This window comes from Lissotriton vulgaris, chromosome 3_1 (assembly GCF_964263255.1).
Source record: "Lissotriton vulgaris chromosome 3_1, aLisVul1.2, whole genome shotgun sequence".
Taxonomy (NCBI): Eukaryota; Metazoa; Chordata; class Amphibia; order Caudata; family Salamandridae; genus Lissotriton; species Lissotriton vulgaris.
The window spans coordinates 1208616576-1208644359 of record NC_141689.1 but is presented as its reverse complement, the minus strand read 5'-3'; the positions used below and the strand labels follow the sequence as shown (position 1 = coordinate 1208644359).

The window sequence follows — 27784 nt, the reverse complement described above, 5'->3', positions numbered from 1 at the left end:
TGTGACATATTCAGCATATTTCATTGAGGCCAGCAAAGAACCGGCTCAAAAATTGCTGAATGTGGCTGGATCCCCTCATTTCCTGCAGACAACTAGATATTTTCTTTACTTTTCAAGAGACCCCTTATGTCAGGAATCGCTATATTCGCCTACATTGCAAATAGAAACTACATTTCCCATGATTCCTCCTGCTACTTGCAGGAAGTGCATTAAGGATTGGGACACGCTTCCTGTTGCGTGTTATTTTGGGTTAGCGTCTTGCTGCTGCAGGCGCGAGTGAAGACTTCGTCACGTCGCGTTTCCTGGTTGCCGATCGAGGCGTTCTCCTCGAACCTTTGTTCTGAATTCTAAGGTAGGATTCCTGGTCTGTCGTTGGTTTTGGCGTGCGCTGCCTGCTCCGCCGCTCTGCCTACTTGGATTCATATCAATTGCCTCAGTGACATTACGGAGCTCTTAGCAAGCAGTGTCGCGCTTCTGTTTTTTCTTTTGTGTTGTTGTGAACAGAACGGAAGGCTCTAGTCTGTTCTTTATCATCTCTGTGGATATCCTTAGTATTCTTTGAGTAAATGGCTATGAATTTTCGCTCGATTAATGTAACGCGGAGCGTAGTGGTAGTAGCAACTACATGCTGCCGTGTTTATTGACTATTGTGTATTTCGTAAGGGAGGATTGGAAGCGGAGCGCTGTGGTGGTCTCCACTACGCGCTACAGTTTTCCATTTTGGACATTAAGGAGGATTGACTGTGGAAAAGCTGCTGAGCGTGTTAGTGGTCGCAACTTCACGTTTATTTTCTGTTCTTTACTTTGGTGTTTGGTTCAAGTCAAGCATTATTTACAGGAGCGGAGTGTTGTGGTTCTTGCCTCCTACACACTACTGTATCCTTCATTCCTACGTTCTGGATATAGGAAATTATTTGGTGTTTATTCAATGAATGATGCTACAATTCATAGATGTATCACTCCTTCATTTCAATACTACGGTGTGTCCTAGGGTTTGAGGGTCATATTCAGAACTGTGCAAAGTGCAATTACGGAATGTCCTAATAATTGTGTTTATGTTTCACATAGGCTCTTTATGGTTGCAAGAAGAAAGGGAAAAGAGGCTGACATCAGAGAGCCTTGTTGATTTACTTTTAAGAAGGTATACAGGGTTCATTTAGCGAGAATTCATGAGCGTAGTCATATGCGAGTATTGTTGCTTATGAAAGTGTTGTTTGTCATTTCAGGTTTTCCCTTCCCTGCTGACCCCTTCCTTTCCCTTCCCTTCTTCTCTCTTCCTATTTTTCCCTCGCCTAATGGCTCAAACACCCTGTGTATTATATTTAGGGTGTTAGTGACATTTGGAGGTGGACCACTTTATGCAACAACTGGATTCCGTGGAGTGCAACCTGACACCTTAACGGTTGTTAGATCTGGGTATGATACGCAGTTATCAAAATCTATAAGCAGTGTAAATTAAAGACACCAAGCATTCCCAAGTACACATTAAAGAGCAGCAGTGACGACGCAGGCCCCTGTGCAGTACCGCCGACCATGTAATGCTGAATGTGCATGCTGATTCTGATGGGAATGCTACAGCTTGGGAGGAAATCCTATCCAGTGATCGTTTCCTAAGTATCTGGTTATCTCCAGTACCATGTGCAGCTAACAGATCAAGTAAGAAGAGCTGCTGGTTGATCTTGACTGAGGCTAAGAGAAGTCTGTACACATGTCGGTCATTACAGATGTAATCGCATGCTCAGGTGTGCAGCCTTGTGGCTGGTACAAAAGGATGCCTCGGCCCCACAAAAACTTGCAACTGTTTGGCTACCTGCTTTTCCAGGACCATACCTGGAAAGACCACAAGTGGACAGAACACACCGAGCCCCACTAATTCTAGAGCAGGCACGCCATTCCCCTAAGCCCATGGCCAAGGGATGTGTGACCATGTCTCTCTTTCGTTGTTAACTAAACTTTAGTTACTAAAGACTTATGGCAGAAACTTGCTTGTGCTCCATCAATACTGCTTTTCCAACCTCTGTGGCCTCTCAGGGTTTGTTTTTTGTGTGCTTGAGATGAGTCTCGGTACAAAAGGGGGTGGTGATGGACGCCACCCCCTTTTGTACCACTTTTGGCCGCCATAAGTGTGGCAGGGTATGCTCAGACGTGAGTCCCTTGCTCACTTTGCCACTGGATTCAAGCAAGCCGGGCTGAAGACGGCTGGAATGCCAGAAACCGGTCTTTGGAAGCTTGTTTCCGGTCCAGGGAAGACATGGCTTGGCAGTTCGGGCTGGACTGTTCCCATGAGGCACAGGGTCAGACTGATTTGCATATAGCCATGTCTGAACTGGGGTGGCAGAGAGGGCTAAAGAACGGTGATGGATTAAGCCCAGATCTTTTGACTGGGTGTGAGTGATTGATTGATTCAGATGCTCCGTCCATCACCACCCCCTTTTGTACTGCTTGAGATGAGTCTCGGCAGGCTGAAATTGAAATTGGTTCGACTCAGCTACTTCTCGATCGAGCGTGAGGAGCAGCAAATTCTGACAAAATTTAACAGAGTGGAGAAAGAAGTGAATGGGGGAGTGCAAGATTTTGTATGGCTAACTTTGTTAGGAGTTTTCGGCATGAGATAATTCTCAATCTCCTGGAAGCACTTGCACACTTCGAGGTTTACTTGTTTCGTCAGATGACTAAAACATAATGAATGAGACTAATCAAAGTAATTGTGGAATTCATGAGGTAAACACAAATAAATAGTGGATGGGACGTGGAGACAAAAAGAATACCGTCTGGCAGGTGTTTGCAGTAGGTGGATGAAGGAAAGTTAGGGTACAGTTTCAATTAAGCTGGAAGTGATTTCAGAGGTTTAATCAGGATGTAGGTGAAAGCATCCCCAAGTAACGAAGTGGCTTAACAGGTCAGGGGATGGACAGTTCTAGGGTATGAGAAATAAATGCAGGTTTGTAGACGTTAAGAAGGGACATGTCAGGGAGGTCCACAGAATAAACGAAATATTAGCAGTTGACAATCATAATAAAAAGTTAACAAAAAATTAGACCCATATTGGTCAGTTATGTTTGTTTAGGAAGCCGGGAGGGAGATATAGCAATACGCATGTATTAGTTCAATGATTAAGCTTATTTTAGTGTGTTGGCCATGGAGGTTAATGTAAAATCAGGCCCTATCAGGTGTTGATATTAAAGTAACTTTTTTAAAACGTACTTCTTTGAATTAAATGAATGAATGAAAATTATTTGTAGATGACAAACATCCACCTAAAGCAGATATCTTGGTGCTAAATCGAAGAGAGAAGGACGGACAGAAAAAAATAGTCAAGAACCACATTCAAATGTAGCCACTGTAGGTAAAGCGTGCCAGAAAAGCCAACAGCCCTTTGAGATCTACTGGCTCTACCTATGCCCTTTGTTTTTGCTGTGCATCATACAGCGTGAAAAAGAAAAAAGATGCCATGACATGGCCAATGGAAGTTTGTAGTAGCCTTTCTCAATAAAGGTCATGAAACTGCAGTGTGTAGGAGAGGTTTATTCAGTATCATCACAACCCTTGGTGCATCAGGTAACTAACTACCAATACATAGAGCCCTGATAACAAACCTCCCCAAACATTCTACGTTCTGTACAAGAATGCTAATATTCATGGTATTACATATCATGGCATCATCATAAAGTTACTTCATTTTGGATGGACATGCATGTGGTTATGTATGCATGACCATGCATGCGTGCTTCCAAAATGATCCACGTGTCTTTTTTTTTTCATTTGCTGAACCAAAACAGGTACATTTTAAATAAGTGCATTCAAGTTACTACCAGCAGTGGAGGAGCGTTTGGGCAGAAACCAATGGAGAGAGGGTGGAGGAGGGAAGCACTCGACGGAGAACATCACAGAGGAGAAGCACACAAACGAGCGAGTGCAACAAGGAGCATGGGAGAAGAGAGAAGTACACAGGAGAAAGAGCAAAACAGAACACATGGCAGATGGAGGGGAACCTCAAATGAGAGATAACGGGGTGAAGAAGCGTGCACAAAGGATATGACTTGAAACCCCATGCACTCATGAAATGCAGAAGCAGAAAAAAAGCCTAGAAATAGCTTCCTAAAAGTTGCCAATGGTAGAACACAAGTAAACAGGGTAAGCTCTAGCAGTGGAAGAAACACACGATGGGTAAGGTAAGCCACGGAGTAAGATGCAAACAAATAAAGCCAACCATTGATAAGTAAAGGACAGGTTTAAGGCCCCTATAAATTCTTGATCAGCTGATAGCTTGACTCTCAACTTCAGAGCTGTCCTGTCGGGTAGGTTCGACCTAAAAAGGTTGAGTTTTCACCTTCTTGCGGGCTTGTACTATGATCACCGATGCAGTTCAGTGTGGCAGGTCATTTTTCTCTATCCTGACTATCCGGACGTACATTTCCAGGGGAAAAAAAAAGAGTACATAATAGAATAGTTAAAGGTGTGTGTGCAATATTCAGTTACTTAGAAGATGAAACGCACTGCTCTTTGAGGGCGGGGAGCTGGTCAGCAGCCAGTAACCAGCAGCAGCTGGAAAACAAACTTCCTGGCATGATTGGGAAACACCAGCTTATCTCCGTATAAACAATACGCAACATGGGGCAGCTGTCTTATGGGTACTTCACAGGAAGAGATATAGTCATTATCCATGGTAAGGCTTTCACTGCTTTGACCCCAGGACGGAAAAACAAAACGGCTCCATCTTTGCTCGTCCAGAGAAAGATGGTGATGTTACGAATTCCTACGGGCTCGGACCAGGCAGAGGCTTTGAGCATCTGGGCTCAGCGAGCACACATGGCGATTTCATGGTGACAAAGTCTGAGAAACAGTTGTTTGCCACCTCAGAACCCCTCTTTTGCTTGGGTTTCCATCCTAGAACAAACAATCACAGATTCATTACATTGGAATGAAGTAGCCTACATCACTTTGACAATCTCCGAACAGGTTTACAGACGTGCAATTTTTTGGGGCATTTTTAATGTGAGAGATGTTTTATGTATGAATGGCAACGTTATGGTTAATTGGATGGCAAAGTTATGGTTAATTGGACACTGCCTTTGCTTAAGTTATGAATAAAATAATACAGAAACCCAAGATTTTCTTAAAACTATGCCGCCATCATTTCCAATGCGATTGTTACATATTATCAAGACTGCCTAATTTTGACTCCACCTCATACCTATTTCTTCCACCACCCTGCACTTTCTCCCTCTTGCAGGTTCTTTTTCATCCTTGCTTTCTCGGTTTCTGCTCTTCTGCCTCCTATATCTCTTTTCTGCCTTTTTCTCCTGCTCAGATCCTTGTGTTGAAAAATAAGGCTTGATCCCCAAAAATATGTGCCCGTGCCCACAACCTGCAACCACTGGTAAAAATTGAGCACTGGACACCGTCTTTGAAACTAGACATCTTTCTGGTCTGTGAATGTAATATTTAAAGGCAAAAACGGTGTTGGTCATTTTGGAGACAGTGAGTTCTACGGCTGGATTGGTGTGTAGAATCCCACAGTGTATACTGGATGTGGACTGGGGAAATGAGAACTTAAAGGAACATGGGCAAAAAGTTGTGGCTTTAGTGGGTTGGGAACTGAAAGACGAGAACTCAGAAGAGAGCGCGAGGGGTGGAGTGGGAAGGATGGTAAAAAAAACTGCCAGAAAGGAGGGGACAAAAATCAGGTTGGGTGATGGGGCAGCACCTGTTAAGGGATCAGGAACACAACAGGCTAGGCAATATCATGAAAAGTTATGGGGCATGCAGGGACAAAGACAGGAAAATATTTCCGATCTGGGTTGGGCAATGGGTACAGAATCTAACCATGATGATGTAAGAAATTAAATCTAAAAACTATACCTGCCATTATCCTAAGCCTCCACCAAGGGGTGAGATGGGTTATCATGTGTCAAGGCTAAGAATGCACACAATTCCTTCTAGCTTGTAAAGGGTGTGTCCGCTGGAAAAATGATTTAAGAAAAAACACTCATTGGCAAAGCCAGTTGGTTTCACGTATGAAAGATCTATTGGGTTTGTCAATTTATGTATTTTTTTATACACATTCTGCGCAGCAACGTGGATTGCTGTACAACATGGCTTAAAGTAAAACGCACAGCTGTGCAAAAATCTCTTTACTTGAGCACTAGTTACATTACACAAGGATACATTCACTTTAGGTTTATATTTAAGGCACGAGGAGATGAAGGGATTTGCCAAGAATCACAGGATGTTGAACCCGGTTCTCCACTTCCAAAGGCAGCAGATCTGACCATTACGCCACATCTCCCTTCAGTGCACTGTAGCAGATTGTCATGCTTTAAATCTTAGTTTTTTAGGGGCAAAAATCTGTGATGTGGGAAGTGCTTCTTAAAACACTGGGAAGTGTTGGGGATGATGTCTGCAGATAAAGGCTCAGAATTGTACTGTGAAGGCATGTTTATACCCGCATACAGCTGAAAGCACTTTAAAAGAGTGCGCCTTCCATTCTCGCAAGCTTTGCAGTTACCACCTCGACGAATTCCCTTTATACATACAATGACGGGAACAACAGTAACGGGGGATGGGGAGATCGGTGCATAGTAACAGGAGGTCAGAGGGGGTAAGCAGCGACAGCAGGGAGGTGGTGAGGGGAACGGGTAAAGAAATAAATGTGGGAAGGGTGGGAGGGACAGGTAGAGGCAGCCTGCAAAATCATACACTCTGATAGAGTGCTACAGTACAAAGAAAAGTACCTCTGCTGGCACGCAGCCACAGACAGGAAGCATTAGTTGGTCCAGGCTCCATGGTATGGACTCACAGGAGCCCCAGGGGAAAGCCTGAGACGAGGAAAAGGCGGTGTCCAAAAGGAAGGAAGAATACAAGAGTGACGTGGAAGTCAACCAATGGTAAGTAAAGGCAGGCTATAAGCCCCTTTTAGGATTTTTTTTTTCAGAATAGCTTTCGATGAAACCGAAAAGAGACGAAAATACAACCTTTGAATTGGTGCAGACAGAAAGTCGAGTAAAAAATATTGAGTAGCACAAATATCGAGTCATTAATATCGTAGGTCAGGAATATCGACAGCAAGAATATTGTGGTCAAGAATATCGATTTCAGGTAAGAAATATTGTTTTTAAAAATATCGAAGTGTTTAATATCGTTTGCAAAAATATAGTTGTTACAAATTTTGTTTTTTATTATTGTTTTGTATTTTAGTATATATTTCATATTTTTCTGTATAAGATGCTTGTATTTTTAATATATGCATTATATTTTTAGTAGTTATTGATTTTTTTATTTAAATTTTGCGCTTTTAGTACCGTAGTGGGTTGGTTAATTTGTATTTATTAATAAATGTTTAATTGAGATGTTATAGTGTTAAATGTGTAAATTAATTTATTAATAATTGGTTAATTAATTTTAATTAATGAATTGGTATTAGTTATGGTAATTATGTAATTCATTTTAGGTGTGTGTTGTGTTTATAGGTGTAAATGGTGGGAAGAAATGTAGTTTTAATTTACCAATCAGTTGCTTGGTAATTACAAATTAATTAAAATTAATATTGATAATTGTGTAATTAATTATATTCGTGTGTGGTAGTTGTTATAGGTGTAAAGGGTGGGAAGTAAATTATTTTTAATTGATGAATGAATAATTAGTTGTTAGTTTTAATTAGTTGGTAATTAATTATGGTCATTGTGTCATTCATTTTATGTGTGTTTTGTATGTATAGGAGTAAAGGGTGGGAAGTAATTTGTGTTTAATTAATTAATATATAGTTGTTAATTGATGTTAACTATTTGATATTTATTGTGGGTAAATGTTAATTTTTTGTGTTTTGTTTTTACTTTTAAAGGAGTAAAGGGTGGGTATTAAATAAAATGTTATTTAGTTAATAGTAATAGTTTTTCTTTGAAAAAATAATATATAATTGTGTTTTAATATTTTATAGTTTAATTTAGGTGTGTGTTGTGGATATTAGTGTTAAAGCTTGTGTACTCAATGTTTTATTATTATTAATATGTTTTTTAATTGATTATGTTAATTATGGAAACAAATGTAATTAAACATGTTGAAGTGTTTTGTTATTGGTGTGGTGTTATAGGGTATAAAATAAAATAAATACATTTATGTTTGAAATACTTTTATGTTTGTTAATATTTGCTACTTTTAAATAATTATTGTTCATAAATGTATTTATTAATTTATTTTATTTATTATTTGTAGGCTTTAGTAATATGTCATTACTATTATAATGTGTTCTTTTTATATGTTTAGTATATTAACATGTATATAATTTAAATATTGTTTTTAAATTTTATGATTTTTTAAATGCTGTAATATTTTTTTTTTCAACTGTTTAAGTATTATTAGTAATTCTTACCCTTCCACTATCCAACACTTTCCCTACTGTTGGATTCACTGGTGTGGGAAAAGTAATTGTTACCCCTCCACTATCCAATACTTATCCTACTGTTGCATTCAGTGGAGTGGGAATAGTAATTTTTACCCCTCCGCTATCCTACACTTCTCAACTGTTGCATCATTTGGAGTGGGAAAAGTAATTTTTACTCCTCTGGTATCCAATATGTTCCCTACTTTTGCAGTCACTGGAGTGGGAATAGTAATTTTTACCCCTCCGCTATCCAACACTTTTCCTACTGTTGCACTCTTTGGAGTGGGAATAGTAATTATTACCCCTCCGCTAACCAACATTTTCCCTACTGTTGCACTCACTGGAGTTGGAATAGCAAATTTTATTCCTTCGCTATCCAACACTTATCCTACTTTTGCAGTCACTGGAGTGGGAATAGTAATTTTTACCCCTCCGCTATCCAACACTTTCCCTACTGTTGCACTCTTTGTAGTGGGAATAGTAATTTTTACCCTTCCGCTATCCAACACCTTCCCTACTGTTGCACTATTTGGAGTTGGAATAATAATTTTTTCCCCTCCACTATCCAACACTTTCCCTACTGTTGCTATCACTGAAGCGGGAATAGTAATTTTTACCCCTACACTTTCCATACTGTTGCACTTATTGTATTGGGAAATGTTAGTTTAAAGTTTTTAATAGTTTTAATTTATTATAGAATGTTTTTTAAATTATATATTTTTTTAATAGAATTTTAAAGTTTAAAAATTAAATAAAGATAATAGTTAAATAATTTTAAGTAAATATATGTATATGTATGAATTATTAGGTTTGTGTGTTATATTTTTTAAAAATAAAGGTTATTTGTTATATTTAAAGTGTATATTTAATTAATGTTGTTAACAATATTAGTATTTAATATATATTATTTTATATATATTTTTTATCGATATTTTTTACATCTATATTTTTACCTCGATATTTTGGGGTCAATATTTTTGCACTTACCTGTTAAGGTATGGGAGTTGATATTTTTGCAGTCAATATTTTGTTCACGATACTTAGAATATCGATGGCACGATATTCTATCAGTGAATCCTTTGGATTTTATGTTACTGGTGAATAACCTCATGCGCGCTAGCGGAATTCCGCTCGCACGCTGAGATTTTTTAAATCGCACTTTACGTGACGAGCTGGGCTCGTCATCAGCGTGCGAGGAGGCTACGCCATGACGAGCCCAGCTCGTCATCAGCCTGGAAGGGGATAAAGACTAGTGTTTTATTTGCATGTCACATTTCAGCCCACAGACCCATCATCCTTCGAAAATAATGCCAGAATTATGTAGGCTTTTTTAGGAACTGCTTAATATAATGCTGAGCCCTTTGTTTTGCTGTCAGGGCATTGCAGACTGAATGCTGAGGCCCAGTGTAGCTGGGGCTCCTCAAAGCAGGATCTGGAACATTGCAATCTCTATTGCTCTACTGCCTTAAAGGCTATCGCCTAATAGGTTGGGGGCCCGCCTCCACCATAGGGGCTGAAGAGACCTGGGTTACGCCTTTGTATAAGTCTCGCCTTTGTAATCCTAATGCCAAGTGTTGCCTATGTTTGTCTGTACATCTTGTTTAAAAAAACACATTTCTAAATACTGAAAGAAAAGCAAATATATTTCATGGTGTCTGTGAGAAGTTGGCCTGATATATGTCGTCTCCAATTCTGGGGGCACCTTGTATCAGTCCAAACAATCCCTTATGGTGGTGGTTGTAAGTCAACCTTATAGACAAGCTATCCTAGGGGTAGCATGGACTAAGCAGCCTTCTGGCTAAACTCAAGAGGGCATGTGAAGCCAGCTGTTTTACCATATGCAATCCTGTAATATCAAATGAAAGGACACCACACAAGTTATATATTATAAAAATATACGTATTTATTACTAGAATAATCCTCTGTACTCGTTATGAGTATAGAAGCCCAAGCGTTTAAACAAAAGCACAGTTAAACATATGAAAGTTGCACAATTATGGAAGAGGCCGGGGGCCACTCAAACCATATATTAAAAAAGTGGTATAAGTATCACTAATCGAACAGTGGTAAGACCTAGGGCCTTGGGAATCGCTGGGACTAATCAGGACTAGCAGTGATGAAGTCGGGAAAAGCCCGCGGGATTCGGGTGCAGCGCTAAAAGCACACGCATGCACCAATGCAAAGTCAATGGTGCGTAAAAGTTATCGAGTTACAGTTTTAGGAGTCTTCCGACTGGACTAGAAGTACAAAACTTTAGACTTAGACACTAGAGGTGTAAACCACTACAGGAGCACTGGCGTTCAGGAGTTACCTCACCCACAGGAAGCGAGTGCACAGGTACAAAGTTGTGTCGGGTTTTGTCGTGTAGATCTATGGAGCCTGGAGATAAAGATGCTGCAGGCGCCAGAAGAGAAGTGTCCGGTGTGATCCAAGGGTGGATCGAAGATGTAGGGTACCTGAAAGCAGAGGGGACAGAGTCTGGGTCACTCAGCAGTGACCAGGGTGCAACCAGGAAGGAACCAGGCAATGTCGGGCGCAATCAGGTGGTTGTCGAGAAGCTTGTCTCAGCTGCCACGTGGGCTCTGGGGCACCGAGGATGTCCAGGAGTGGATCACGAGCTGTCCCACAAAGGCTCTCACTGTCGGCGGTGTCGGCTTCCGGATTGGAGCAAACAGAACTTGGCAAATGCAACCCACGCAGGATTCGAAGATCGCTTCTTACTCGGACCAGCAAGGTCAGAGCGGGTGCTCCTTTTCAGGGGAGCGAGGGCCAGTCTGGAGCAACCAGACTAGCAGAACAAATTCAAAGGTTCGTCTGTACTGGGGCCGCTAGCCAACGGGCAAGCGACCGGACCAACACGTCGAGCAGAAAAATGCAAAAGGGCCCCACGCAGCACTCGGTGAGTGTGGAGGGGAGAGCTTTGGTGCAAAAGCTGCTCGGGCTGGGGCTTCTCAAACCCCAATGCAGAGCGTCGAGGGAGCTTCGGAAGCTGCACGGTCAGCACTTCGTAGTTTTTCCAAGATGGCCAGCCCCAGGCTTCAGGTCGCCTCCACGGGTCTCAGATTCGCTGGGACTGTGGATCGGGCTGTTGGAAGGCGGGAACACTGGGTCTTGTTGATCTCTGTCGCTCGAGTTCTGGCGGGAACTGGAACAAAGCAAACGGTGAGGCGCTGGAACGTCGACACCCATGAGTGGGGTTACACTTGTATTATTTTCAATTGTGATTGTGTACACCCAACTCCAGGCGATACTGATATTAATTTTTAACTCTTTACAGTACCCTGTCCTTGCTCCTTTTCCTTTGCCTGAAAGACACCCCTTTCACTTTTACGCTATCCTTGTTTTTTTCCTTCTGTTTTGTACGGCACAGGCTTGTGTCAAGTTATACTGTTTATATTGTAAGATTGGATATTGCCTCCAGAAAATAAACTCCTTTCCCGGCTGGGTCTGGAAACCTGAAACTCGTATAGCTTCCATTGTGTACCTATACTGCATCAGTTTGAATCTAAAATAAGCTAAGTGACCTTTGTTCCTTATAACGTGTTTGCACAGGGTGGTCACTCCTTGACCACAGGGGAGATTCTTCAGTCTTCCACGTCGAGTGGGATGTCGAAGGGTCCAGAGGTTCGTTTCATAAGTTTCAGTCAGGATAATCTGATGTGCATCTGCACAGCTCCTACCTTTATTCCAAATCAAGGGGCTGGATTACCTGCTATGTCCCTCCTATGGGTGGGACCCACGAAGGGGGTGGTTACACCCCTTTCCCTTTGTCCAGTTTCGCGCCAGAGCTGGGGCTGGAGGGCCCCAGCACCAGTTTGAACTGGACTATGCATGGGAAGCCTTGTGCTCCCCAGGCAGTGTCTAGTTTCATTCAACCCTCCCTGCTACAATCCACTATCTCCTGTCTGGGGTGGTGTGCCACCTCCCTGTGACAGGATATCTATTGTCCAGGCCTCCCCTGCCGGAGTTTCGGTCAGCAGCAGGAGGCCAGACTCGTGTCTGTGGCAGCAGCATCCATTTTGTGATGCTGGGGCTTTGGTTAGATGTAACCGTGTTTAAGCAAAGTAACATGTCTTCTCCCTCTAGAAGGGTGGAATGCTACCCCCGTCGCCAGGACTGGCGAGGGGGTAGTATTCCAAAGCGTATGACACCTTACACGACATGTTTTGATAAAGCCAAACCAAAGTTAGCAAGTAACGGCGAGGATTATAATGCACTTAAGAGTATATGGTATGGCAATATCCCGGAACAGCTAAGGGAATTGGTCCCGACAGCTGCAGATAGGCTCAGCTCATGCTAGAGCACCATCTCACATAAAACCAAGCACTCTGCCTCCAGGATTGTTAAGGCCTGCCATAGGAATGACTTATAGGTATATATATGTCCAGATATAGGTTTAGATATAGGTATACTATATCTAAGCAAGGGGTGATTACACGACCTTGCCCCAGCTGAGTGATCAGCCAGTTGTGTCAGTTTGGATAGCCAGCCAGGGGTGGCAAAAGATATGCTGCAGCCCCTGGGAGGCCTTGGATGCACCTATGCCCTGGGTACCTATAGTACACTGTACAGGGGCTGATAAGGTGACCCAAGCCAATTTAGTTATGCACCTAGGGTACATGGAGTCCATTTTAAAGAGAGGGCAGATAGCCTGGGGCCCTGATTAGCAGGATCCCAGGCCAACTAAGTCGAAAACCAGCTAAACACAAGGCAAAAAATCTGGGGTAACCATAGTCAGGTATCCACCTTCCTACAGTGTCTAAAAACTGTTTACTGAATTCAAGGTTTAGAATCTTTACAAATGGTATGGTTAATTTGTTTTTAACAGAGTTCACTCTGGAAACTCCGGAAACAACTTAAAAAGAATAAGCAAGTGTCACAATGCAAAGGGAAACACTTGTGAAGACCTAATTTACAAGATTCAGCCATTTGACCCTCAGTCGTAGCTTAGGGAGCAGATTTATGGTCCTTCAGGAAAAGTGTCATGCTAAGCACACCTTCTGCCTCAGATGCCAGCTAAGTTGAGTGTTGCACACCATTTTCACATCTAAGAAATATATAATTGTGAAAGTAAGCAATGTTATGAGTCAAATTAAGTGACCAAACAAAAAGCAATCAGATATTGTACTGCTTCAAGTACAGCTTTCTTTGAGCCATCAGCCACTGCCAGCACTGAATCTTTATTACAGGCAATTGTATTCACCTATTCAAGGAAGCATTAACAGGAAGCCCAGCTTCGGCTCAGAATTTTTTTATGTCTTGAAGAAATCTGGAGTGACGTCCTATTCACCCTGAGGCCACAGAGTGGAGAATTCTGAGGAATCACCCTACATCGCCCTTTCAAATGTTCACTGGTGTTAGCAAATGAACCGCATTGCCTTGGAATCATCCTTGAATTTACCACCAAGGTACAAAAAAGGCCTGCTGCTCTCTTGAAAGCCCAGGTTTCCAAAGTTGTCCCCCTTCACCTTGGAAGAGATATAAGGCGGGAAGACTGTATTGGCTCTTCTCCAAGGTTAAGAACCACTGTCTAGGCCATGGGTACTCGCAAACCCTTTCCCCGGGGCCACAAAGTACAGTCTATAGTGTGATCAAAGGCCGCAATGATGCCAGGATGGTGGCAGTACGGGGCCTGCCTGGGTCAGGGATGTATAAGGAAGTCTAAATATTTTTTAAATAAACTAACAAGAATTTATTTTCAGTTTAAAAAATGCTTTCCCATTTATATAAATTTTTTACTGAATGTTAGTGCTAAGTAACTAAACAGCAGAGCTGCTGTTCACCAGGGGGGCCGCATGTAAAGGTCAAGAGGGCTGCAAGTGACCCCTGGGTCGAACTTTGAATATCGGTGGTCTCGACCATATGCAGGGTGACCACGACAAATGGCTTGCCTCTTAAATCAATTGGGGCATTGTCGTCAGGGTGAGGGCAGTACGTTTTCTAAATGTTTGTGGGAAAAAACTATCCTTTTTAATACCTCCAAATGCAGGGACACTATTTGATGTACTAACTTGAAACACTTTCGCATGTCAAAGAAATACACTTTTATTAATTTTGAAGAGTCGTTATCATGTTTTCACGTTTGTTGCACCAACTACATGCCAAATATTTTATGGCTCATCTTGTGCACAGGCTCCTTGAAACAAGCCAGACCCTTGGCTCGGCTCTACCTGTAAATGTGTCAGCTCGCCCACCTCTTATATTGGCTCCCTGGACATGATCACCAGGTGAATGAAGAGCCTGATGGAAACCCTTGCACAAAATGGGTTTCCAACCGGTCTTTGGAGGCTCTGAACAGCACATGCACATTAAGGGTGTAAAAACACCTCAGGACATCAGCGGGGGAAGGAAGAGCCTCTTGGGCAATTCTCAACATGAGGCCCTTCTCCCTCCAAGGTCCCGCCCATTCCTCATAACCTGAAATATGTTTTTTTTAAGCTGGCAGGTCTCATGGGCAAGTGGGCTGGCACCTAAAGTGTGGAAAGTCACTGGCCTCCTTTGCTACTCTCTACAGAACATGTCACACATAGAGCTGGCTACTATCTAAAAACCTAACACGGTCTTTACTGACAGTTAAGCTCTTTGTAAATTATGCCCTCACTTTACTGATTTGCTTGTTTTCACCCACACACACACATGGTTCTCTTTTTTGTCTAATTGAACACTTTTAGGGTATTATTTTCTAATTCGTGCTAACAGCTTTGATACGGCTACTGATGAGGTAAAGCGGTTCAACATCCTTCCTCCCACACACTCCGTTAAGATAATAGTTACTTTAATATTTTTTTCCTAAATTCTTTCGAGAAAACAATTCACTTAAAAGCAAAGAGCATGGTTTTAGATACTCGGAATTAAGAGATCCTGAAACAAATTAAAGACAGAAAGACCCTACATAATATTCAGGACTTGACCGTTTATGAGTGTGTGAGTGTGGCCCTTGACTAACCCAAAGCAAACAAGCATTTGCAATGCAATAGGTCTCACATTTACGCGAGTTTAAGCTATTGCCATTGTAAATGACAGTTCCCTTTTATTTAGGTTTTAAAAACCAAAATAAAAGGCATAGCCATTTAGAATGCCAATAGCTCAAATTTGCGTAACTGCAAGACCTACTGCATTGCAAATGCTTGTTTTTTAATGCACTTCGACCACGGCTTCAAATCATTGCACAGTATGTCCACGACATGACTTAAACCACACCTCCTACTTCTGGTGGCCCCATGGCTAAACGTGAAAATGTGTAGAATCACCTCAGCACACATCAGACTTTACCAAACCTATTTAAAGACGACGGGTGTATTTTACTGATCTCTCTTCCTGCTCCCACACTTCCTCGTTTATGGCACAATGATATGTTGTTAGTAAAGCCTACCATGAAACAAATATAGGCTTTAGCATTACAGAAAAATAACGTACTATATTTATAAGATAAGCTCCTATTGAAATACAAACAAACCAAACATTTTGATACAGTAGCACACACACTGCACCACCGAGCACACAAGTGATGCTCGGTCCTCCATGAGCACAAGAATGTCAGTAGCTCCTAGTGACGGACACACAGGGCTGTGAGATGCCAGCCATACTTACAGCCTCCCATCGGCCCGCTCTGATCTCACACACTCTGGGCACCCGTGGTGAACTCGGCTTTGGCCTTTAGAGCTGTCCACCGCCCGCTGAGGTCACCCACTCAGCCCGCCGCTTCCTCCATCACACTCCGACGCACATCTAAAGCACTCATAAGATCTGCTGCACCCAGAAAGGAAGGCTTCTAAAATGGGAAATAGTGCTAGAGTGGGCCCCCTGCAGGGCACGCCGCGGGGATTAGGCAAGCCAGAGGTTTCAAAAGGCAGTGTAGCATAGCCGGGGTTGTACCGCTTCTGGAAGGAAGGGCTGCTTCGACTGCAGGGGTTTAAATGACGCACGCAGACTCACTGCGACCTCTGAGATGTTAGACTTTAAATAGGAAGGGAGTACGCCCATTAATTCTCAGATTAATCTCTTGTTCCCAGAGTTTTCGGATTCCGTTAAGATAAATCTTGCTCTGTGTAAACTGCTGGCCCTGACTTCCCTGCCCCATGGCACATGCAGGAAGAGCCTGTCTTCCACAGACGCACTTCTGAGTGGAGCGCACCTATTAATTACCAGGTGGTACCTGGCGGAGCACACGTAGCAGCGACTGAACAACAGAACTAAAAGTCAATAAAAAAACCAGAGGCAGGGTCCTGGTTCAGTCCTCGACAATGTCACAGTCTCTGCACCTACCCAGCCAGGGTTGTGAAATACTGTAATAACTCATCACCCGTCCGTGGTAGAAACGGCCGTGCTCTACGTCCCGTTATTGAGCTTATAACCTACTTGTGCAATACACTAAGTGTAGGTCATATGATTTGGTCAACACTATGTGGCGCATACATACCTCAGCCCTTTAAGTATGTGAAATGATGGGTGCAGAATGGAGATCGCATGAGAACTGTCTCTTGCCTGTCGCGTGAAAACCACAGAATAAACAGTGCTGAGCTCGAGCTCTGTGGCTTGGAGCAGGACAGTCAACGCTTCTGCGCGCATCCACAGATGCTCGCAATCAGCTCAGATGAAATGTCCGGATGCGTGCCAACTGGATCAACAAGCTGTCGCCGTGAGAGACACGTGCATCTCCTGTCCGGACGCGTGCATATCTCCTGTCCCCCTACGGACGCAAAACCTACAACAATAGATCTTGCCAAGGCGAGCAACGCATGTGCTGCATCCCTAGGCGAGACCTAACATAGGGGGGGGGGGGGGGGGGGGGAGTAAAGATGGCACTGCAGCAACTTTATTTTCATATTTCACTATACTAATTCCCCACTAATCCTTTATGGGCCTTGGCAGGGGTAGTAAGCGCTATATAAATGCAATTACAATACTTCTGATTATTGGTGAATCCCAGCAACATGTCAGGCAGATGTTCTCTCCAAATATTCCAGCATCTAGAAACACAAGTCCTGTTTACACTCAGCCCCCTCTGGGTCTGCTACAAGAGCAAGGGCATGCTGCATGCAATGCCTGAGGTGCAACTTTGAAAAATCAAAAATAATAGCAGTAGACGTTAAAAAGAGAAACACAAACAGAGACAAAGACCTTCATGCCAGATATCTGACCAGGGTGATCGGACTACAACTATAAAACTTAGCAATGTGTGTATGTGTGGGTATTAGTACAGCACAAATCTATCTCGAGAGCAAGAGAACCCTAAACTGGGGGTGTGGAACTCGGAAAGATTCAATCACTTGGGAAGACCAAGGGAAGGTACACTCACCTGCTGGTCCTGTTCGACACAAGGGCAGTACACCACATCTAACAAATGAATTGTTTTAGGAGGATGGCCACTCAACAACCACTGAGATCCATCTAACCTTAAGAGAGCAATCTTAAGAGTTATTGTCAAAACATGATGATCTCCTTTTGCCAGATTGGCGAGACTTTTGAAATCCAGGGGCAAAACATGAAGAACCGGACACAAGCCATAGAACTATTAACATCCCTGACCAAACATACATATATATGGATGGACACCAACATAATAATCTAGATGCAGAACATCCCTTTACCAGGTGGTAATTGTACGTTTTCTTTACACATGTGAACCTGAAGGACTAGAATTCTGATTATTAAAGATTGCTGGTAATTAATTTGGGATTTACCCCTGCACCAGGCTTCCTTGTATGAAAATATGGGTTATCACGTCCCAGCCAGAAGGAAGTGGAGTGCTGCATAGGATTCGAAGATCCTTATTCCACCCAGGACTTAGTTTGTGAGGATGTACCAAAGCATAAGCACCAAATGACCACAGGCGGCTCAAAGATAGACAGACTGCAAGGTTGCAGCAGCCACTGATTTCAACAACAGGAAAAGAAACCAGCAGCCTACAGAGGGCAAACCGAAATTTGATGCGAGCACTTCACAACATGACGGGAGAGTTATATTCCAAAGAAGCATAAATGGAAATAAGTTGACTGCCACTGCCCTGGGCAGAGGAGGGCTGCCCCACAGGCATGGCACACTAGAGGAGTAGATAAACAGGCTCAGAGACACCACAACGCAGTGAAGGCAACCCTCCCTCACCAGATGGTCCAATAAAAAGAAAAATTTCACCTGATAAGTCGGTTGACATTCTGTTTGGTCTACTGCACATTGTCTATCTTTATTTCATTTGTTTTTAGGTTTACTGACAAATGCTCATTACAAATATATAATTCAAGTAACGTTCCAGGTGCGCAGTCAATTTCTCATCCCAGCTCCATAACCTATGGATGCAGCCACCAGGTGCCATATACCACCAGTGCCAAATTAATTATATATGTACATATATTCCACTGAAAAAATAAAGGTTAAATTGCAGTTACGGTTAGCTTTGGTTGTACGAAATTAGGGGCCCATTAGGATGGCGGGCGGACTTTAGTCTGCCTGCCACCCTAGTGGTGCTGGGACCGGCCGCCAGGAGTGCGGAGGTCCCGCACCGCCAATCAGGACGTGACCGCCACCATGGCAGTCGCATTCTGCATCTTTGACGGCCGGTGCTGCTGTAAGCAGTACCCGCCGCAATGCCAAAGAAGCATGTGGTGCATTGCCATGCACAACATGGCAGGCATAGCGTGTTGCCTGCCACCTTGTGCATGGCAATGATGGTACCCCCCAAGTGCAGCCCCCCACCACCCCACCGGGGGCCCACAACGGGCCCCCAAAGCATTCCTCCGCCAGCCTTTCTATGGCGGCGAAGCCACCATGGAAAGGCCTTTTTAACCCTGCATCATAATATGGTACCCCTCGCCATGATGATGTAGCGGGGGGTAAATGCAGTAGGGATGGCAATCTGCCCGACATTGTAATCACCCCGTTAATGTGAATTAAAAGAAAACTCAGTGAAAAAACCTGAAAGCCAGTTAGAGTCACCAGTAAGAAGCTAACTATAATTTGCACCCCCATCATGCACTGCTTATGACCTTTCATTACCTTACACCTTCAGTAGTGTGCAGTGGGGACTGCACCCAGGCTCTAAGCCCACCCCACTGAAGGCGCCCAACTCTTGCAAGCCCTTTTTTATTTATTATTTTTAGTAGGATTCACATATCCTTTCATATGATTCTCAAGCGTAAACCGGCTTGTAGTTTTATGTTGGACTTTTTGTGGAATCCAGGAACAAGATTTAAAAATTGCAGAACAAGCAAATGGACCAACATGGGCCCATTGAGCTTGCTGTGGGGCCTCGGTCCCTTACATATTATGTGTGTGCCGAGTTTATGGACCCCAGCAAACCGAGTGCAGATCTTAGGCGCTGTGATGAGAGATGCAAGCATAGCCTCAGTATCCATGAACCTCACAGCAACAACAACAAAAAACTGCTTTTTTTATTTATTTTTAAACACACACATTTCATGGGGGAGGCCAGTTCCTTTGCTCTTCTCTCCTCTTTTTCTCTATTCCCCCCCACATGGGCCAGGGGTTCGGTACTCAACTTGCACCCTTCTGTGCCCTTAATTTTTTTTTCACAACACAGAGACTGGGTCCCCTCGTCCGGTGGAGTTGTACATCAGAAACAATGGACAAAAGTTCTGGGCGACAAATTAGATAAGAAACTCTGGTTTGCTATCTACATACGGCTGAACAGTTTTGCACACCATGCTCATGGTCACCAAACACCTTGCAAGAATTTATGCCATTATAATTACATACCAGCACGACTAAGCACGTTAGACATGACCGGCTCGGAGCTATGCTGAAAGCAGCGTGAAGAGCCCACCACCATTAAGCATATATTTTTGTCTTATCCCAGGGTAGAGGACTTTTGGGAGTTGGTGCTAAAGATCATAACGAGCATTGAGGACAAAGTGACAGAGAAAAACCCGCTGTTTATCACCTCAGGGATGCCATTGGAGAGACCTACCCATTACATTTACTTAGAGGGAAAAGAATCTCTGACCGGCTTCCTACTGCTAAACAAACTATTTTAGGATTGTGGGGCAAAGCAGTAAAGCCAACTGCCTTACAAGCATCGACAAAGCCATCAGGTTCCACCTATTTGAGACCTATTGGAGTTGTTAATGTTTATTAACCCTTTCCATGCTCATGACAGCTCCATGCCGTCATGAGCCACGGGCGGCGTGTGCTCATGGCGGCGTAGAGCAGTCCTGCAACTGCCGCCTGCCCACGCTCTGCCTACGCCTCACTAATTCCCCGCCTGTGTGGGCGAATTAGTGAGTGGGCGGGACCATGACGGCTCCACGCCGTCATGAGCACACGCCGCCTGTGAGTCATGACGGCATGGAGCCGTCATGAGTATGGGAGCCCCACGCCCACCCCCTAGCCCCGCGCCCAAATTCGCGCCGCGGCGAAAAGGTTAAAGATGCTGCACAAAAGCGCAAGCTGCAGAGCAACATGAACAATTAATGAAAACAAAGTGCTATGGCTGTGTCATAGCACTTTTTTTGTTACAGCAGGCCATGTTGCACAGCAGCCTGCGCTGCTGTGCAACAATATCAACAAAGCTAGATGGCAAGCAACCCCTTCCTCAGAAGATGTGGTGCAATGGCCAGAGATGCTGACTGGGGAACTGGGTTCGAATCTTTAGGTCAGCTCAACATCCTGTGATTCTGGGCAAAATCCCCTAATCTCCCCATGTATACAAAACAAAAATAAATCTGTCCTTGTGTAATGCAACAGGTGCTAAAGTAAAGCGCTCCCATACCTTTGGGTCGAGTTAGCGCCTATAAACATTTGCCCAAAAAATCAAAATCAACAAGAGAAAGGAGTGTGAAAAACAAAGGCGGGGTGAATGGCTGGAAGAAATACAGGTCGGGTTGCTGAAAAGTTTTTTTTTTTATTTGTTTTTTTTTTTAAGTGTACCTGAAGGATCCTGCGTCTAGTGGAAGGATACTGGACACATAAATCAGTTCTTGGTCCATGCTCCATGGCAAGGAACAAGATGAATGAAACCCAGGAAAATCTGGAGCCGAGGGGGAGGCACCAACCAATAAGAAGCAAGGAAGTGTGGGATGTAACATGGAAGCAATGGTAAGTCAAGGTAAGTAATGGGGGGCTTTTCAGCTCCATTTAAGATTTTGTTTCTTCACAAGCGAGTTTAGTTTTGGCTCTAAACAAACAATGCAGCTACATAATTTCCCATTATACAAGCTTTCTTGATACGGTGCCTCGCAGCTGAGGCATAAAAAGAAACAAACTAGACCCCTTCATATGTAATGCAGAAGTGACTCTGTTTTATTGAATGACTTGAGTTCGTTCCTAAAACAGGGGCCATGGGTGAGAGGCCAGGAGGTAGATTCCAATCGGGAGGAGTCTCTCCTAATCTTCACTGTACCCAGATTCTATCGGGTTGGAGAACAATCACTATCTTTCAGTAGTAAAACCAAGATGGCTGCTGAGGGTTCTATACCGGAAGAGCTTCAATAATGAAATGCGCTTACATCTGCATGTTGGTTTCCTTTATATATTTTTTTATCCTCCAGAGAGTTCAGAGGTCAGCTACTTCTGGAATAATGGAAGGCTCTCCCAACAGCTGATGAACCAAGGACTGAGGCGCCTTGCAGAAGTGTGGTAAGCAGGTGTGTGCTACTTAGGAACGAACACCTACATTGATTCTGTGATTCATGTCATACAAGTGGGCGATGGCATGCACCTCAATCTATGGCATCAGTACAGCATTTCCAGTTCTGACCGTCAATGAACAATTCACTGTTCTATTGTATGGTACTCTAGTCAATTGTATACCATCATTGTTTGTTTAGAGTTTAGTTTTGGCTCTAAACAAACAACGATGGTATACAATTAACCATTTTTTAATTGGAGGGTTTTGCAGCACCAGAATAAAGATAGACAGCTAGCAAACCTCATTTAAATGTTATCCTTTTTCTGAACCAATCCTTATGGTTCACTTTTTATGGGGTCATGGTATTACTATATGTGATTGCACAATAAGTGTTGGTACTTGTTCACTGTTGGTTTATTTGTCACTATTCTCATGTGTGCACATTTTAATATTTTTGTGTACTTTCCTTTTTCTTCACAACAGAGAGAGTGACCAATGATGAGAAGTGGGTATACCGGTGATTGCTAACCGGGAACCCCCTCGGGTGATTCTACTGTGAGGCACTCTCTCTGCTCCCTCTTCAATTATTTGGCTTGAGTGAGTAGTGGCCTGTGTTTTCTTCTGTTTATAAGTTTATGCATCTTGACCCTGGGTATAGTGTTATTTTACACATTCAGGGAATCTAGATTGTTGATGATATATCAGACCCCCCCCTATTGGTCTAGGATTTTGATGCTTTTTAGGTTTCGCTGGGGGGCGGAGCCGTTAGGCTCCTCCTCCAGAGAAATCTATTGAGTACAGTAAGGCACTATGGAACACGCCCCCCCGTCCCATTGGCTAGCTCCATAAATGGAGCCTAGCCATTGGACGAGGGGCCTGTCCATCAATGCCGGACCAGACACGGGGGCGTTCCCGAGATTCTTTGGCTTTTGCCGACGTCACGCGACGCCGGGAACGCCCCCGAGTCTGGTCCGGCCGGGCCGTGCTTGCTGCTGTCCTGCCTTGTGTCCCTCCTCCCGCCGTCCCCACGTTTCCCGCCTCCCTCCCGCCGTCCGTTCCTCTCGTGTCCTTTCCCGCCCCCCTCCCGCCCCCTGTGTCCTCTCCCGCCCCCTCCCGCCGTCCGTTCCTCTCGTGTCCTTTCCCGCCCCCCTCCCGCCCCCTGTGTCCTCTCCCGCCCCCTCCCGCCGTCCGTTCCTCTCCCGCCCCCCCCCTGTCCTCGTAGGTGCTTGTTGAGCAGTGGCATTAAGGGGAAATTGCAATTACACAGCGTGCTGCAGGTACCCACATATAATTCAACCCGGCCTCACAGCCTACGTCAGAAGAGCTGTGTAAATATCAACGCGGAAGACCGTGCACCACCGGCTCCAGTGCGGCTGGGCCACTACTTCCGGGGCAGCGGGGAGGTATTTACTTCTCCGTCATTAGTGGAAGGTTCATTGGGGGCGAGAGGGCAGTCTTTTAAGGGGCGTGCCATTTTCATAACCAATTGCAGGCCTTAGTGGGAAGTACTATCGCTAAGACCCTCCTAGCACTGCCCCGTACACTGTCAAACGTTTAAAAAAACACCTTTCTGGTTACCTCTACTGGTCTCGTATATTGAAGTTGATTCCTAGAAGGCAAGCGGATGCGTGAGGATCATTTACTGGGAGACAGGAGGTGAGGCTCTCTTTCTAGAACCTTTTGACTTGTTCGGGAGGTTTTCCATATAGGTGACCTATACATTTGCTTATATTTATTTATTTATTTCATGCATTTTTATATACCGCGGACTTTACCCGAAGGTGTCAGATCGCTGGCTCGGTGGGGCTCGTCCCCGAGCTGGGCCGGCGGCGGTTCGGCGGTCCGACGACTTCTGCTTCCAAAACTTGTCCCGGAGCTCGGGGAGGGACGCCAGCTTTCTGCGGAGAGGTCTCAAGTTACTGGACGTGTCTTCCTCCCTCCGCAGGGAATGGGGAAATCACTCGCAGCCCAACATTATTGCATTTCGCCTCGTGCGGGGTGATGCCATGTTTGCAAAATGCCAAGAGCCGACACGCTACAAAATAAGCAACTTTAGACAAACCGGCTCAGTTTATCCCCCGCCCGCCAGCGCCGTGGCCTCCGACTATCATTTACAAGAAGTGCAAATGCTGGCGAAACACGCCCTGCATCATCTGGTCGCGGCGGCATAAACTCGGAACTGTCTGCACAATTTCTCGCTTGTCCCTTGTAGTAAACTTTTCAGAGCCAGATGAGTCATTTTCCAAAGCTGAGCGATTGAAGAAGGGCCCTGTGTTTAAATAAACCGTACATCAACGAGGCACTTTCAACCAGGGAGTTAGCTGTGAGAGCCGGAGAGCCAAGGGTTCGACACGAGGACACGCTAACCTCGAGGTCAGAGGGACAGAGCGGCCTGCCTGCTGCAGGTGAGTGGGCGTGATGGTGGCCAGGGGGTGTGGGAGCAAGGGCTGAGGCCCTGTGGCAGAACGGGAAGGGGACTGCTTGGAACACGGAATGGAAGAGACGGTCTGTCAACCTCTTCTATGTGACCCAGACACTCTCATTTAGACCCATTCCCATTTTTAGGTTTCGCCTGCGAAGAGATGCGCTCTGCGCATCTTTTCGGCGCAGGCGAAATCCTGTTGAGATCTGTAGTGTGGCTTGGTTCGGCCCTCGTCCTTGATTGGCTGGCTCCGTAAACGGAGCCTTGCCATTGGACGAGGGGCCTGTCCGTCAATGCCTGACCAGACACGGGGGCGTTCCCGACATTCTTTGGCTTTTGCCGACGTCACGGGACGCCGGGAACGCCCCCGTGTCTGGTCCGGCATTGCCGGCACCCGCCTTCCGTCGTCAGCGTCTCCCCTCCCCCTTTCCCGCCCCCTCCCGCTTGTTTCTTGGTGTCCGCCCGCCGCGTCTCTCCTCCCCCTTTCCCGCCCCCTCCCGCTTGTTTCTTGGTGTCCGCCGCGTCTCTCCTCCCCCTTTCCCGCCCCCTCCCGCTTGTTTCTTGGTGTCCGCCGCGTCTCTCCTCCCCCTTTCCCGCCCCCTCCCGCTTCTTTCCTCATGGCCGCCTTCCTCCTTCCCCGCCCCCGGAGCCCGGACACAGACTGAGCGCGGCGGCTGCACTCCACCCGGACCCGGCTCCTGGCCGGCGGCTGCACTCCACCCGGACCCGTCCAGCAGGTAAGAACGGCACCCCGGGAGACTGCTAAGCTTATTACTCGAGCTAGAAAGTTGAAATGCTGCTTACGCTACTGTCAAAGGGTGTACAGAGGAAAAAAGTTGTTTTCATTCAGTTATCCCATTGGCCTATACAAAGTCAGCTTTCGCAAAAGTACGAAGGATGGGAGGGAGTTCGACATTCAATTCAATCAACGGGAAGGGAATATTAATACAATTCGTGACATGACTGGGGTCTAAGATTTTGATTGAGTGGAAAAATACGTAGTACAATTTTTGTTTAGGTCTCACTGTGGCTAAAAACAAAACCCATGGGGTATACGGCGTCGCAAGAAACCGGATAGAAAACAGGTCATGAGATGCCAAAGGCAGTTAAACGGGCTGAAACAAGGCGCTCACGTTCCCCGATATTTATTCTGAGAAAAATACATGTTGCTTGTGAAGGGCTATTACAGGACCGAGCACCTCCCATCGTGACTCAATGACCCGTCAACAAAGTGCTGAGTCACTCCTCTCAGCTGATCCGTGAACTAAGTGCTGAGTCACCCCTCTCAGGTGACCGTCAATAAAGTCCCGAGCCTTTCAGCATGACTCGTGAAAAGTTTCATAATAGACCTAGGGACACTGTGTTAGGCAGAAAATGGCAGAGGCAAGCCAGGAAAAACTGGCACCGGAGCGGAAAAGACAGCCTGCCCGATTACAAAACACATACAAAATGTGACTGGTGAGCGAGGTTCACATTTCGGGCCAATAGGTGGGAGTGTGAAGCTATGGTACAATCGACTCTAAGCACAGGTATCCGCAGGTGAAGCCAAATCTCGTCCAGCCATGAGGCCATTGCTGATCTGTGAAATTTTAGGTCGGCCTCACAAAATATTGCAAGGAGACGAATTATTTTGGGTCATGCCACGGATGGAAGCATAGGGAAGAACGGTAACGCTCTAGTTTGTAGACTGAGAAGAGAATGTGGCAGATTAGATGACTGTATACATGTAATAGCAACAGTAAGTGTTACATGCTGTCATGGTCAAGGGTGAAGGAGTAACAGCAACAGGGCGCGGTGATGCCTTTAGGATGAATAATGAAGTGTGTTGTGACTTGAATTCTCAATGCATTCTTTCCCTTGGTTACCTGTTCCCTGCTGTTCTGCCAGTATGATTGTGTTGTGTGTGGAATGTTGGAATGCTTGATGAGGTAGTGGAATGCTGGGGTGCCTGGTGTTGTTGAGAGAGAGACAGAGTGTGTGGGCTGAGCGACAAGGATTGCTCCTGTTGCTCCCCCTTTCCCGCCCCCTCCCGCTTGTTTCTTGGTGTCCGCCGCGTCTCTCCTCCCCCTTTCCCGCCCCCTCCCGCTTCTTTCCTCATGGCCGCCTTCCTCCTTCCCCGCCCCCGGAGCCCGGACACAGACTGAGCGCGGCGGCTGCACTCCACCCGGACCCGGCTCCTGGCCGGCGGCTGCACTCCACCCGGACCCGTCCAGCAGGTAAGAACGGCACCCCGGGAGACTGCTAAGCTTATTACTCGAGCTAGAAAAAATGTTGGCGTCAGTTTGCGCTCCAGCATTACGATAAGATATCCGACCTGCCAGAGTGATCGACCACGTCTGAGATCGACCCCACATCCCCCCATTAGAAAAACACTCTCAGACTCCTTCCAGCTCGCATCGCCCCTCCCCCACACACTTATCCCTCAGAGGTGCACGGGATTATCTCTGTGCCCCCTTCCTCCTAACCCCTCTGTCGATGTGCAGTCAAGAGAAAGAACCCCCCCTATGAGGAATCACAGGCCCCGTGACCTTTAACCCCTCCTACAACACAAGCCTGCCTATCATGCACCCCCTCCCCTACCTCACAAGGGGATGTCATTACCTGGCCCGAAGCCCCTCCAAGCTTGCGTTACCTGGGCCCACCCCCTCCATATCCGATTCCACAGACCCCGAGGCCATCACTGTCGGCCTTTACCACCGCCCCCCTCCTCATGAATGATGCCTCCACCGATCACTCTTCTGCCCCCTCCCCCGTCACCTGTCCCCTTCAATTTACCCCTCTCTGCGCCCGAGATCACCCTTCCAATGAGTGCATCATTACTCGCTGCAGAGCATCAATTACAAAGGCGAGCCCGCATCACCCATCGGGATGCAGGAGCGCTGAATGGAAAAACAGCCCACCTCGTGTCCACCCTGCTGTGCCAATATGGAAGCCCCGGGGGGGAAGCCGTAGTGTAACCCCCTCCACCTCTGGGACAAGCAGGGGAGGGGGTCGTGCTTGGCGGGGAGCTGCAGCTTCATTGACTTATAGAGACTTTGGGCTTTGCACCGACCCAAAGCAAGCAGATGAATTCCTGCCGACGAACGCCGCAGCAATTGCGCTTACCGCCCGAGCATCCTAACTGCGCAAATATTGGTGTCCCGCCCGGGGGTTTCTTCAGCCGGCCGGCCAATCCCAGCGCGGCCGGCCGGAAGTGCCCGCCCCCCCCGCCGCCCAGCGCGAGAAGAGGAACCACGGCGAGCGCTGGAAGTCTGCGCTGCTCCCGGCCGGCAGCTCGGGGACGCTCTCAGGCCTTCGCACCGGACACACACCTCTTCTTCGCAGCGCTACGGTGCCTCCGGGTGCCCGGGGGCAGCGGAGCTCCGGCGGGGGGTACTCACCAGCCGTCCACCTTACCAGA

General features: G+C 45.7%; 1 protein-coding gene and 1 long non-coding RNA gene across 2 annotated transcripts in view; both read right to left on the bottom strand.

The window, feature by feature from the left end:
- RNF38 (ring finger protein 38) overlaps positions 1 to 27784 on the bottom strand; it is a 759966-nt gene that overhangs the window by 557427 nt on the left and 174755 nt on the right. The window lies entirely within an intron of this gene.
- On the bottom strand, positions 634 to 3581 carry LOC147727654 (uncharacterized). The gene is made up of 2 exons (XR_015309504.1): positions 2440 to 3581; positions 634 to 2048 (listed from the first exon to the last, which is right to left on the bottom strand). It is a non-coding gene; the product is annotated as an uncharacterized LOC147727654 (long non-coding RNA).